Source organism: Myotis daubentonii, chromosome 1, assembly GCF_963259705.1.
Source record: "Myotis daubentonii chromosome 1, mMyoDau2.1, whole genome shotgun sequence".
NCBI lineage: Eukaryota > Metazoa > Chordata > Mammalia > Chiroptera > Vespertilionidae > Myotis > Myotis daubentonii.
In genome coordinates this window covers 109631358-109645378 of record NC_081840.1, presented here as the reverse complement: position 1 = coordinate 109645378, position 14021 = coordinate 109631358, and the positions used below count along the sequence as shown (strand labels likewise).

General features: G+C 48.3%; 1 pseudogene; it reads left to right on the top strand.

The window, feature by feature from the left end:
- Positions 1-238: 238 nt before the first annotated feature.
- LOC132231870 (rRNA methyltransferase 2, mitochondrial-like) lies at positions 239-13809 on the top strand (annotated as a pseudogene).
- The last annotated feature ends 212 nt before the right edge of the window (positions 13810-14021 follow it).

Below are 14021 nucleotides of genomic sequence, written 5' to 3'. Positions count from 1 at the left end.
TATGCAGAAGACAAGGCCCAGCTGTAAAGCAAGGCAGGCTGTGCTTGTGCAGAGTCTTGGGCCTTTTATTGATCGGTTTGGGGCAAGCTGTCACAAGCTGCAGGTTATTTGAGAGATTTTAGAAAAGTCTGAAGCCTGAGCCAGGACAGGTCATTCATATGGAAGATCTGCTGCAAACAGCTTGGGCAGGGCTGCAAACTGGATGGGGAGGGGTCTCCAGGCTGATTGAGACTCAGCTATGGCTGCCAATCAGCCCTGCTACAGGTGAGGTTCCAGCACAAGAACAGTGACCCTTGAGAGCAACCCTGTCTGGGAGAAAGTCACCCCTGGGTTCCTGCCCCAATTCCAGACAGTCCAATTCCTCTCCCCTTTGTGTCTGGGTCCCCCAGAGCTGCTTGTGCGGAAGCTCAGAGGTATCGAGTCCAAGTACATTTGTGCACTGGCCCTTTAAAAGGAACAACTGAGTCTTCAGCAGGCTCTGTGTCACTCAGCCACAATTCCTGCTGATTTTTACAGGAACTTCTCTTCCCAGCTCTGGAACCCCGGGCTAGGGGGTCTGCTGTGAGGCTGGGACCCCTTGATCCTCATAGGTGGCCTTTGCAGGAATGATCTCCCTCCCAATTAAAAAACTGGCATAGCTTTAGCTGGTTTACCTCAGTGGATAGAGTGTCGGCCAGCAGACTAAAGGGTCCTGGGTTCGATTCCAGTCAAGGGAATCGTACCTCGGTTGTAAGCTCCCAGCCCTGGTTGGGGGCATGTGGGAGGCAACCAATCGATGTGTCTCTCTCACATCAGTGTTTCTGTCTCTCCCTCTCCCTTCCACTCTCTCTAAAAATCAATGGAAAAAATATCCTTTGGTGAGGATTTAAAAAAAAAAAAAAAAAAAAAGCTGCACACGTGGGTGCTGGACCAGCCCAGCTTGCACCTCTGCCCCCCATACCAGTCTCAATGTGCTTTCTTCTTTACTTCTCTAGTTGTAGGACTTCCATTCAGCCAGCTTTCAGGTGGTTCTGAATGACGGTTGTTCTGTATTTTAGTTGTAATTTTGATGTGGTGTGGGAGGTGGTGAGCACTGGCATTTAACTACACCGCCATCTTGGTTCCTCTGAGTCTTATTTTCTGTTTGTTTTGGTCTCTGTCTTTTATATTATAAGTTTCCTCAAATATCTACTGATTTTGGGCAGTCCATTAGGAGTCCTGTCTGAACTCCAAATTTAAGAGTTGAGACCCAAAAGCCTGGCCAGTTTGGAGCATGTCAGTGGGGTTTGTCCAGCTGTGGCTTTCGGGAAGGGCCATGAGGTAAGACTCTGACAGATCACCAGTGTCAATAGCTATGTGACTTCAGTTAAGCTGATCGTTTTCCTAAAGAAGACTCTTCTACATTTTCAGTGCAGGGCCTCCCATTTGTCTCACTATGGCTAATGTCCCCAGGCCCAGATCCTTCTTGGTTCAATGAATCTGGAGAGCAAACCTCATCATGGTGATCCAGAAGCCCTCCAGGTGTTCTGAGCCCACAGCTATGGTCATCATGTTCACACAATTTTGTGTGCTGCTGCATTTTTTACCTTAATTATCATAAGCATTTTTCATTTATTATTAAATGTTCCTGAAGTATCTCTTGGAAAAGTTGCATCACATTCTGTGAGGGAGGTTATCTGTGCCTTATTCTTTCAAGTTCAAAATTCTGAAATTCAGAGGTTAACTTGGATGGGTAGGTGGGGCCAGCCCAATTGAGGTAACAACCATGGGACAGGTGCATATATTTACTCCCACACCTACAGCATTCCACACCTCTGTTCCAGGCACTGGGCTAGGTGATGGCAGAGAGGAGAGGTCCTAGGGACACACTGGCCTTGCCCTCAGTGGTACAGTGTGGGGAGGTGGCAAGAAAGCCATGGATCAGGGGAGGCTGGAAGGATTCCAGACTCCACAGACAGGGAGGTAGCGGTGTTTGAAGGTTGAGCCTTGGTGGCTCCCACGGTGGAACTGAGAGATGAGAACCCTGCTCAGGGACAAAGAAAAAGCACTTGAAGAAGGCAGGAGAGAACCAGGAGAGAGCCAAGGGGCCTGAGTTTCAGGGAAGAGCAGGCGAGGTTGTCAAACCGACCAAGGCCAACGCATGTGTCCAGGTCAGTCAGTGTGGGCATTTTTCTTTCCTGTGCATTTGTGTCCTGGATACTGAGATGCTTTGCAGAGGGCTAGATCAGGGCACGATTGGCCTAAGTTAAGAATGACCCTACTGCCCTGGCCGGTTTGGCTCAGTGGACAGAGCGTCGGCCTGCGGACTCAAGTGTCCCAAGTTCGATTCCGATCAAGGGCATGTACCTTGGTTGCGGACACATCCCCAGTGGGGAGTGTGCAAGAGGCAGCTGATCGATGTTTTTCTCTCATCGATGTTTCTAACTCTCTATCCCTCTCCCTTCCTCTCTGTAAAAAATCAATAAAATATATTTTTAAAAAAAGAATCACCCTCCACAGCCTGCTGGTTTCCTGCCTCCCAAGGCAACAGGTAAAGGACCAGTTCCAGAAAACATGTGAGAAAGGAGTGGGAGGCAATAACCTGAAGGAGACTGGTCACAGCTCAGAATCCTCCCGTACCTATTGGGTACGGCTGTGGCTCTGCCTTATACTAGTTGGTGACCCTGAGAAATGTTCCCATCTTCTCTGAGAGTGAATATCCACCTCTTTCAAATGAGTTACCTGACAGGGCCACTGGGAGTTGGAGAACACTGTCCTCTGAGCCCTCCACATAGGCCTCACACTCTGGATCAAGGTGTGGACCCTCCCTAGGAGGAGTACAGTGATGCAGGGAAGGAGCCCGGAGTACCTGGATGGGGCAGACAGGTTGAGCCAGGGTACCTTTTACTTTCCTTCTTTTGGGCAAACTAAGGGAATCTATGCAGAGAGAGCAGCAGAGGGAAGGGGAGGGGCCAGGAGGAGGCAAAGCCAGAGCCCAGGTGGAGGGAGGCTGAAGGAGTGGTGGCAAGGCCAGTGGGGACAGGAAGGAGACCGGCTCCAGAGAAAGTTCCTCCTGGGTAACACCATGTCAGGAAATGATGAACAGGGATTGGAATGCGGAAGGGGAGAAACAGACTGCAAGACAGGAAACGATTCCTTAGGCAGTGTCTCTCACCTCATTGCACCCCTCCAAGAGTGAAGAACGCAGCCCCCAGTGAGTAGGAGACAGCCTTGTCCAGCTGCCTGAAGCTCACCCCACAGGCCACCTGTATCCCTATATCATTCTGGGCTCCTGGTACAAGGCTCCAGAATCCTCCACAGCCCCTTGAACACGTTGCCAGTTGGGAGCAAACCAGACCAGGGCTCGGTGGTAGTAGAGAGATGCGCTCCCAGGCTAAGGTGTGGTCGTAAGAGGCCAGATAGGAGAGCCTGGGACCACTCCCAAGCATCTGGATTTGGGAACATCAAGGAGATTCTGCTTCTCAACTTCTGCACCTAGGAGAGGTGGCGCAGTATGGTAGAAGGAGCAACTGTTTAACACACTGTGTCTTGGCAAGATCGCTAAATTTCCATGTCTGCATTGTATGCAACGTTGCAGGGCACTTTATATGCATTATTTTACTTAATCTTCACACATACCTTGTGAAGTAAGTTCATATACTTCCCTTGTTTTACAGATGAGGAAACTAAGATGTAGATAAAGTGGGGCATTTGCCCGAAGTCACAGTACTAACCAGTGACAGAGTTGGTATTCAAATCCAGGTAGACCTACTCCCAGAGCTGGGCTCTTGACCCCTCACCATGTTGCTGAGAAGTGGGCCCGAGAACACTAAATGAGGGCATTGACAATGCTATGGCATGCCCTGCAAACTGTAAAGTGATGACTGAACTAGGTTACACAGGCTGAGAGACCTAGAAAGGCCCTTAGGTATCATTTCTTTGGTCTCCCATTAAACAGATGGAAGACTGAGGTCAAGAAAGGAGCAGAGCCTGGGGCGGGAGGCAGGGGTGGGATAGAATAGGTCAATGGGGGGGGGATGGGGGAAATATGTAATACTTTCAATAATATAGACCTTTAAAAAAAAGAAAGAAAGGAGCAGAGCCTGGCTAGTGTGGCTCAGTGGTTGAGCATCAACCCATGAACCAGAAGGTCACGGTTCGATTCCTGATCAGGAACATGCCTGGGTTTCGGGCTCAATCCCTAGTACGAAACGTGCAGGAGGCAGCCGATCAATGATTCTCTCTCATCATTGAAGTTTCTATCTCTATTTCCCTCTCTCTCTTCCTCTCTGAAATCAATAAAAATATTTTTTTAAAAAGAAAGGAAGGAACAGAGACCTACATTGAGTCACCAGAGCAAAGCAGGAGCAGAAGTAGGCCTGAACCCCCCCCCCACACACACCCACAAAGACCCACAGGGGTCCAAGTGAAAAGTGGCCTTTTGGAGAAGTGTGGCTGGTTCCTCCCTGTAGCCTGGCCTGCGTGACTTCCACAGAGTAGGAGCTTGGCTGATGACAGAGAGGAAAGCCAGAGGAGGAAGTGAAGGTGATGAGAAGACCTTCATCCCCCAGGCCTTGGAAGAACTTGAAGAAACAAAGGAATTTTACCTTGAGCCCCAATCTTCGTCATCTCTTCCCAGCTGACACTGATCTGGGTCATGGTTCGGTATGGCTGACTCAGAAGGAGCCCGGGGCCCCTTGAGCTGAGGTCTGCAGTCAGACTACTCTGGACGCCCTCCAAGATCATGACAAATCAGGTCACCACCCAACCCAGGATGTCAACTCCTCCACACACTGGTTCTCTGGTCTGCTTCTACAACCCCTCCCACCATACACCCCCAGATCCAGGCCAGCTGAGATCATCCCCCACACAGCCCTCCCTGAACCCACCACCTTCCCGGAAAACAGGGTCCATCATAATATAGTTTCAACAGAACTACAGCCCTCTTGATAAGTGTGTGTGTCGGAAAGCACACACATGCCATGTAGAATATCTCTTGACAACAATCTACACTATTTCTTATGTTTTACATTAGACAATATGACTCCTTTTTTATTTCTCCCCCAAATCTTACCTGCTGGCAAATAAAGGATATAGACAGAAAGTAAAGTGGCAGTAGCTTTGCATTGAAGGGATAATATCTAAAGGGTATGGAGGTTCTTTTTAGGGTGATGAATATGAAAATATTCAAAAATTAATTGTAGTGATATTTATACAACTCTGTGAATAAACTGAAAACCATTGAATTGTACACTTTAAATGGGTGAATTGTGTAGCATGTGAATTGTATCTCAATAAAGCTGCTATCCCACACGCATACACACACACACACGCACACATCATGTGCATGGAGGAGCTGACATCCTCCCACCTTTTCCGTGGTGTTTATCAGCCACTAGATCACCCATGACAGTGAAAATTGTCACTACGCACAGCCACTTGACCCAGGATTCCAATAGTGTTGAACCACTTCCAATACAAATTTAAAGCAGCTGTTTTCTTAGCAAAAAAAATAAAATAATTATTTGCACTTATCAAGAGTGGTTGCTGTTCTCCCTAGGAGAATGACCACTGCCCCTCCCAGGCATGGGCTCTCTGATAAAGAGAGTTAGAAGGAGCCTGTTTTGCCTCACTGATGACCTCGAGCCTGGAATGACATCAGCCAGGGAAGGCCATTTCTCAGGCAGCACCAAGGCAATGAGCTTCCACAAAGAAAAGCGGTCAACTTGTTTTTCTTCATAGAATCTCAGAACCGAGGTGAAATTTGTAAATTCATGATTTAAAGCCAATTTCTTTAAGTGGCTCCATATTCCTCACTGGAAAGAGCCCTGATTGGTGTGGCCTGGAAGACCTGTGGTCCTCTTCTTGGCAGCACCCCAGCTTCGGTCCAGCCTCCACACCTCCTCCTCAGCCCATGTGTGCAGGGCACTGACCACCAAGGGTAGCCCAGGTAGGAGCTACTGGCCTCATCCCACTCACCGGCCAGTCACTACCTGAAGGATGGGATGTGAGGAAGGATTTGCCTAAGGCTCCGGGACAAGTAAGGAGCTTCTTCACTTTTCTGAAAGAGCTTCTAGAAGCACATTGTTCTCTCTGGATGAGGCTGAAGATGTTAGTTGTCTATTACTGCTTAACAAATTACCCCAAAACTTAGTGGCTTAAAGCAACAAATGTTACTTTGCAACTTCTATGGGCCAGGAATCCAGGAATCGCATTGTGGCTCTAGTTCAGGCTTTCTTGTGAGGAGCTGCTGTCACCTGAGGTTTGCCCAGAGCTGAGGATCAGCTTCCACTCTGACTGGATTAGATCAGCCCTACTTTCAGCTGCTGTTGTCAGGGGACTCAGGTCTCCCTGGTTACTGGCTGGAGACCTCAGTTTTCCACCTCATGGGCATCTCCCTGGGCTGCTTGAGTGTCCTCACAACACGACAGCTGGCTTCCCCCAGAGCACGTGATCTGGATGGGGGCAAGCAAGAAGCTGCATTCTATTTTGTGGCCTAGACTCTGAAGTTACTCGCTGCCACTTTCGCTTTTGTTTGTTTGTTAGGAAGCTAGGCACTAAGTCCCTCCCACACTCCAGGAGAAGGGAATTAGGCTCCACTTTTTAAAGGAAGTATCCAGGAATTCATGGATATCTTTTAATCTGCACTGATGAAGCCTGCAGCCCCAGAGATTTCTGGCAGCCATTTAGCAATTAGAAAAGGGAGCCAGTTTTTAGAAAGATGTGAAGAAACAAGACCCTTGATGCCACTGGAAAGATGCTGGATTAAACCAGCCCTAAACTGGGCCTTCTTTGAGACTTTCCAGTTACATGAGCCAATGAGTCCTCTTTATAGTTTCTGCCAGTTTGTGTTTGGATTTCTGCTGCTTGGAATCAAATGTGTCCTGATTCCCTCGCAGGGAAGAAGAAGGCGGCGCAGAGTCACGTGGTGCAATCACCAGAGCATATTACAAGGGCAGCCCTACCCCTTTCGGCAGGGGTGTCCGGGGCACTGCCCACCCACTCATTGGGCTGCTCTGCACAGAGGGGCCAGTGGGCTCTTACTCAAGTGACAATCAGCCTGGGAGTGCCCTGCATCTGATGAGGAGACTCAGTTTAAAAGAAACTCCAGGATAGTCACACATCTGACATTTCTCATTTTGCTTCCTGCCGGAAGCCGGTCCATCCTTGCTGCTTGACACAGTTGCTGCAGGGAAGAAACATCTGCACAGCATATGTCTCAAGGGACCTGGTGTATATGGCATACTGTTCTTAATATGTTTGCTCCCTTTTTTGGAGCTATGTGTTTTAACCAAGGTCACCTCTCCGAGAAAGGTTGTTTCCCCAGGTAGGGATTTTCCCCTGAAGTTAGGGAGGGAATAAAACCCCTTAACTAAATGCCAGGTGGGTAATTAATCACTTTAACTACAAACAATCACCCTTAAGCTACATAATCTTTACTCCCTGGAATGGAGATAAGAAACGCCCTAACCTTTGGAATAGAAATTGACAGGATTAAAATCAACTGGTATAAATACAGATGTAACAAGATAATAAAAAACAGAACCTGCCTGGAGAACCTAGCGAGAGAACATGGCTACAGAACCTGGCTAACCAGAACTTGGCTAGAGATCCTGGACAGAACCTGGCTGGAGAACCTAACCAGAACTTGGCTAGAGATCCTGGCTAGGCTGCTGATCAACTGAACACTGTCTCCATGTCATTCCTTCTTCGCCGACTCCGTCCACACCTTTGGGGACCCCAGGACCTGCTGGGGTTGGACCCCAGCAGCTTCCCAGACAGAATGCCTGTATACTAGACTTTTTAGATCAAAACCAAACCCCGGAGACACATTAGTTGGGTCTCAGCAACAGCACCAGGTCTGTGCACTCAGGTCTTTTTGGGTCCTACACTCGCCAAACTCCAAAATGTCATTCCGGATATGCCTCCCTATGCTTTCAACCTCCAACTCAGACAGTTAAACCCCTGTGTGTAGTGGGAAAATAGTAAACAATATTAAGAGACTAAAGAGTATGTGGTTGTGTTTCATATCCATTCCTTATCAGCTGTGGGACCCTGGGCTGTTTTCTGATCTGCTCACAGAAACTTTAGTATCCACCTCATCAAACTATTGCTGAAGTAATGAAATCATATATGATGTACAAATGTATGTTACAATTTTCTCTCCCTTTCACTCTGTCCTACCAGTGCCCAAACTGAAATTTTCAACTCTCAAAAGTGATAGGAAATTGGGTTTCACCCTCACCAAGCCCTTCTGTTCTGGAAGGGACTCTAAATTCTCTTATGGGTGAGGCTGTACTGGTGAGCAGGCATGTTGAACCCTTCTTGGCCCTCTCAGGAGGGTCGGCCAGTGCTGACAGAGCCTGTGCTCACTCCCCCACCCCATCTCCTGCATTCTGTAACCCTCCTGCAGTTCTCAGGGTGGAATTCATACACACTGAGGTCCATCTAAAATGTTGTCTATGACTGAGAAGGTGATATTGACTGGGATCTGATTTGGATAAACAGAAAATGCAAATCACAAGCCTACACAAGATAAGAGCCTATTCTCTCTCATGTAAAAGGAGCCCAAACTAGGCAGTCTGGGGCTATTGAATCAGTCCTGTGGGAAACCCAGGCTCCACTTTCCTGCTCCATGCATGCTAGCACTTGATTTACACACTCGGGCCCACGTCCCCATCACAGTCTCCTATGAGAGCTTACTCCACTTGGGCTGGACACAAGTCCTGGCCCTTATCTTCACTCAACTACTCTATGGGCCTCTCTCTGATCCCATAAGATTCCATGACCTCTTGTTGATGTAAGAAACAGAATTTTTATGAGATTATTTGAGCCAAACTGATGACATATGCCAGGGAGCAACATCTGAAATGCTCCAGAGAACAACAATTTTGCAGTTTCTTTTATGCATTTGAAATTAAGGCGGGAGCGTAAGGAAGACTATATGAAGGTGAGTGCGAATTGGATTACAGCAGCAATTTTCATCTCATGACACTCATAAACTAATCACTAAAATTTTGCAGCACACCAAAAAAAGTACTATATTTTTTCAGATCTGACAAAAAAAAATAGGTATAATTCTGATTTATTTACACTAGATGGCTATTGTTGTATTAACCGTTGTCATTTTTTTTATTTGACAATCTAAGGGAAAAGAGGTCAGTGCCCTTGACTAAACAGTCAGGTACTGCATGTTTTAAAAGTTCCTGCGGCCCATCAGTTGGAAATCACTGGATTGCAGGATAGTTAAGATTGTGCTCTCTAACTGGGTGGTTTTTCTTTAACTATCTCTTTCCTTGAGAGGGCTCCAGAGGGCGCACGAGGACATTTGGCCGCGCCTCTGCGCCATCTATGAGACCAGCCCAACCCCAACTCCTCATCAGCACAGACCAGGGGATTGGGTCTAAGTCAGAAGGCACCGCCGGGAGACCCTAGAGCCATGTTGGAAGGGTCCCTACATTGTGGTGCTGATGACCCCCACCGCTCTCAAGGTAGATGACGTCGCGACCTGGGTCCATCACACTCACGTCAGGTCAGCGGATCCATCCATGACCCGGAAAGACTTCATCACCAAATGGAGCATCGATCGATCAAGATCAACGCAACCTGCTCAAGCTCAAGCTACGGCGTGCTTGACCTGCCTGATGCCGGTAACATGACTCGCGATCGCTCCTATCACCAGGAGCCCCCACAATACTGTGATGCCTGCATCTTCATGAACATGGCTCCAAAGAGACAAGGACCATTTATAGGATCACATGTTTAGTAGAAGATTTGGCTGCCTGAAGCAGCCATGATGCCAATATTATGTTTCATTGTATTGATATGTTATATTAACCTTTGATTCTTTTGCAGGTTTGAATGTATGTTGGCTGTCCTGAAAGGGAGCTGTGTGGGGTGACCCCCAAAAGTAAAGGGTGCCTAGCTGCCAAGAAGGCAGGTGCCCAACTGGGCAGGGAAGGGTGCCCATCAGGTTTTGGTCTCTTTTGAGAGACAGCTAACAGTTGGCAGCCTGTAATACTGTCTTGCAGGCCTGAGTCACCATGCCATGTCAGGGGTAGTAAAGCTGGAAAAAGCCTGTTTAGAATAGAAGATCTGAGGCATGGTTATGCATAGGAAGAAGGTTTTATGCCAACAGTTACTGTTTTGTTTTAAATCCATGAAAAGGAATTAGCAAGGAAAGTCAGAAAATCTTAGAGCAGATCAGTATGTTTTTCTCCTTATGTAATTCCTCTGAAATCTGGCAATGCTAAATAAGTCATGGCAAACATCAGGCTTTGCATAGATACAATAAGACTGATTCCTAATAGTGGTTTTATTAATGGAAAACTTTGACTGGAGTATCATGTTTTAAAGAGCCCTGTCCGAGCTCTAAAGACTTGAAGCCACTAAGAATGCCACGAAGAAAGCCTGGTATCCTGCTTGAGAGCCCTGAAGATGGCTGGCGCTGGAGCGTCAGGCCCATGCCCTACCATCACTGGCGGTTGGTAAGAGTAGAAGGGGAGCAGTAAAGATGCCTCTGCATCCCTGCGGAACCCCCACACACTCTGGGCCGCAACAAGTAGGAGGGCTACTGAGATGGGCCTTAAAGCCTGGAGCGTGGGCTCAGGTGGAGTTGCTACAGGTGAGGGATTCACCTAACTCAGCAGATACTGCAGGCAGGCCTGATGGCAGCTGGATGGCTTGGCTTCCTGGCCCTACGGGGCACATTAAGGTTCAACCATGAAATTCCAGCAAAGGTAGTCAGTTACCATTCTTGTTGTGTTTATGCAAACATCAGGAATCTTGATTTGGCTTTTTGATAGCCATGGAGGAATTTTAAGAAGAAAAATCCTGTTTCAATAGAAGTTGTTCTTTCCCTTCCACCGGGCCATTTGTTAAGCTTATAGGGATAGTTCAGTTGATTGTTCTGTGTGCCCAGTATGGGCCTCTAGCAACGGTGGAATAGAAATGCAGTCCATCTCATGATTGAGCCGGAAGTTCCAAGACAAGGGGGGAATGAAAGGGCGAAGACTACGCCCTCCACCTTGCCCCAGGGTAAGGGCTACGCCCTCCATCTTACCTTGGCCATGTGCTCAGCAAGGCTTCTTCCCCGAAGCCAAGCCACTGCTGGCCACGCCCAGGATTTCTCAGGACTGGCCAATGATAGTTAAGGGAAGTGCACGCCATCACTATGACCACATCCTGTGTAATGAGACACCGACTGGTGCCTGGCCAATCGGCAGGGCCCACAGTCCTTTCTCCTCCCCTTGCCCCAGACCCCTATAAAGCCTCTCTCCACACAGAGTTCTCTCTCTCGGCCACTGGAGCTTACCGTTGCATCGGTGAGTGTGGCAGGGGAGCCAAACCTAGGTTTGAAATGAATGACTCTTTGCTTTTGCATCGGACTCGCTGGCTCCCTGTGGGTTCTTGGGAATCTTGAAATCTGGGCACAACACAGATTCTGGATATATTTTGAGGTAGAACCAACAGAACTTAGAGATATACTTTGATGTACAGTGTTAGAAAAAAAATACTTCCAAGGTTATTGGCCTGAGTAACTGGAAGGATGAAATTATTCTTTACTCAGGTGAACAGAGAGAGTAATAGGAGAGTAAGGGGAGAGATGGCTTGGTAGGAGGGGAACTGTAGCTTATATTTCAAGTAGCCCAGTCCCCTGCTCCAGTGCACACAAAGGAGCTGTACTTGCTTTTATTCTGAATTTGTTACTGTCAATTTCCTGGAATACTTTTTTAAAAACTATAAATAAAGTAGTCATAATATAAAAAAAAAAAAAAGATTGTGCTCTCTAGAAGATGGTCCACTTTAGAAGAAGGGGTGTAAAAGGGTGATTACATATTAGAAGGAGGGGTCTGAAAAGAGGCATTTCAAAGGTGTGTTAACTTAGATGTGCAGAAACAATGGACAGGGCTTGCTTAGGGCAAAGATAGCCTTTTACCAAAGAAGTTATGGGCTTGCAGGGAGAGCATCCACCATGACCTGCCCACTTAGGAATTTATGATCAGATCACTTTATTCACAGCTCCCTGATTTGGTCATCAATGCATCCTTCAGATTGATTTATGACCAACCTTTTGGTCAGATATGTGGTCTCACAGGATTTAGGAAGGCTCATTCCTAGCAAGTCTCAGTATCAACATTGTCTTCTTGAAATGGTGGACCACTGGGATGGGGCAATATTGTAACCATGGGATGTGAGTTGAAGATGAATTTTCCCAAAAAGGGAAGAGCAGATAAATGGAAGGCAGCCAGGTCTTATGGTCTTCATTGCAAAACAAAACACTCTGGATCATTTTTATCTGTGAACTATCATGACCTGAGTCTTGCCTTTTGTCTCATTTTTCTGTATTTGGTATCCATTATAACATTTACATAAGCCATAAAAAAGACTTATGTTATACATCTTCAGTCACCATAAACAGTTGGACTATATTGAAAAGCCCAAAGAACAAATATAACTATTACAATAACTAATGTCATTAGCAAACAAGTAAAGACAATCAAACATCTGGTTTCTGAGTAAAACATCAATCCATTGGTACACAGGCCTTGTTGACGTCTTCAGATAGCAGTCTACCTCTGATGTCAGCATCTCCTCCTCCTTGAGGAATCATAGATGTCTGTTGTAGACTGAGGCAAGTGTCAGAAATAGGGGTAGAGATCCCTTTGTGGTTAGGCACCTGATAAGGTCCCTTCCAAGATGAAGAGATGAGCTGTGGGGATCTGGCACTGTGGTTCCTGCATGCAAACAGAAGCTGCTGGTGCCTGGACCTAAAACACCACTTCGGCCATCACAGTAAAGTTTGCTATCAGAAGATAAGGAATTGAAAGACCAGTAGGAACTCCACAATTTGGAATATTGCTAGCCTACAATAGGTGGGTTAATTGATGTAATAAAACAAAACAAACAGCCCAGCCAGCTGGCTCAGTGGTTGAGCATCAATCTATGAACCAGGAGATCATGGTTCCATTCCAGGTCAGAGCACATGCCGGGGTTTTGGGCTTGATCCCCAGTAGGGGGCCTGTGGGAGGCAGCCAATCAATGATTCTCTCTCATCGTTGATGTTTCTATCTCTCTCTCCCTTCCTCTCTGAAATAAATAAGAATATATATAGACTTCCGGAGCGGGTCGGCGCCCATGGCGGGTGCTGCAGGCTGGTGTGTGCGTCCCTGCAGCGCCACGGGCTGCACACGGCGGCGAGGCACTGCAAGGCACCGAGCACCTGTGGCTGACGCGGCACCTGAAGGACCCATTCGAAAGGCGGCGACGGTGGAGAGTTACGGGTGTCGGAGCGCCTTCAAGCTTCCGGAGGTGGACACGAGGCACCGGACCCTGCGGCCCGGCCTCCGGGTGTTAGGCTGCGGGGCGGCCCCTGGGGCGTGGAGCCCGTGGCGGCGCAGGGTGTCAACGCTGCAGGCACAGATCCCAGCGGTCCCGTGGGCTTTGTGCTCCGGGTCGATCTTCTTCACATCGCCCCCCTGGGAGGAGCGACTTTCGTGTGCCCCGCTGACGTGACGGACCCACGGACCCTGCAGAGAATCCAAGAGGGGCTTCCTGGCGGGAGAGCAGATGTGGTTCTGAGTGACATGGCCCCCAGCGCCACGGGCATCGGGGCCTGGACCACGACAGGCTCATTGGCCTGTGCTGGTCGCTTCTGGACAGGGCTCCGGGCCTGGTGCGTCCCGGGGGCGCATTTCTCTGTAAAACCTGGACTGGAGGTCAAAGCCAGCGGTTACAGAAGACACTGACGGAGGAATTCCAGAGCGTGAGGACCCTGAAGCCTGAGGCCAGCAGGAGGGAGTCCCCAGAGGTTACCTCTTGGCCACACGGTACCGATACCGGTACCGGTAGCGCAGAGCCCGGGGCCTGGGCCTGAGCTCCCTCCGTTCGGGGCCTGGTCACCGCACACGTCGCTGCACTCACTCTGCGGGGCTGGGGGGCCGGGCTTGACCGGGAGGCAACGGGCAGGACAAGTGGGGATCTTTCTAAACCGAAAAGAGGACAACTGTATTCAGTGGCCATGATAAAAACGGCCTGTCACGTGACTTGTGAAGAGGACGCTA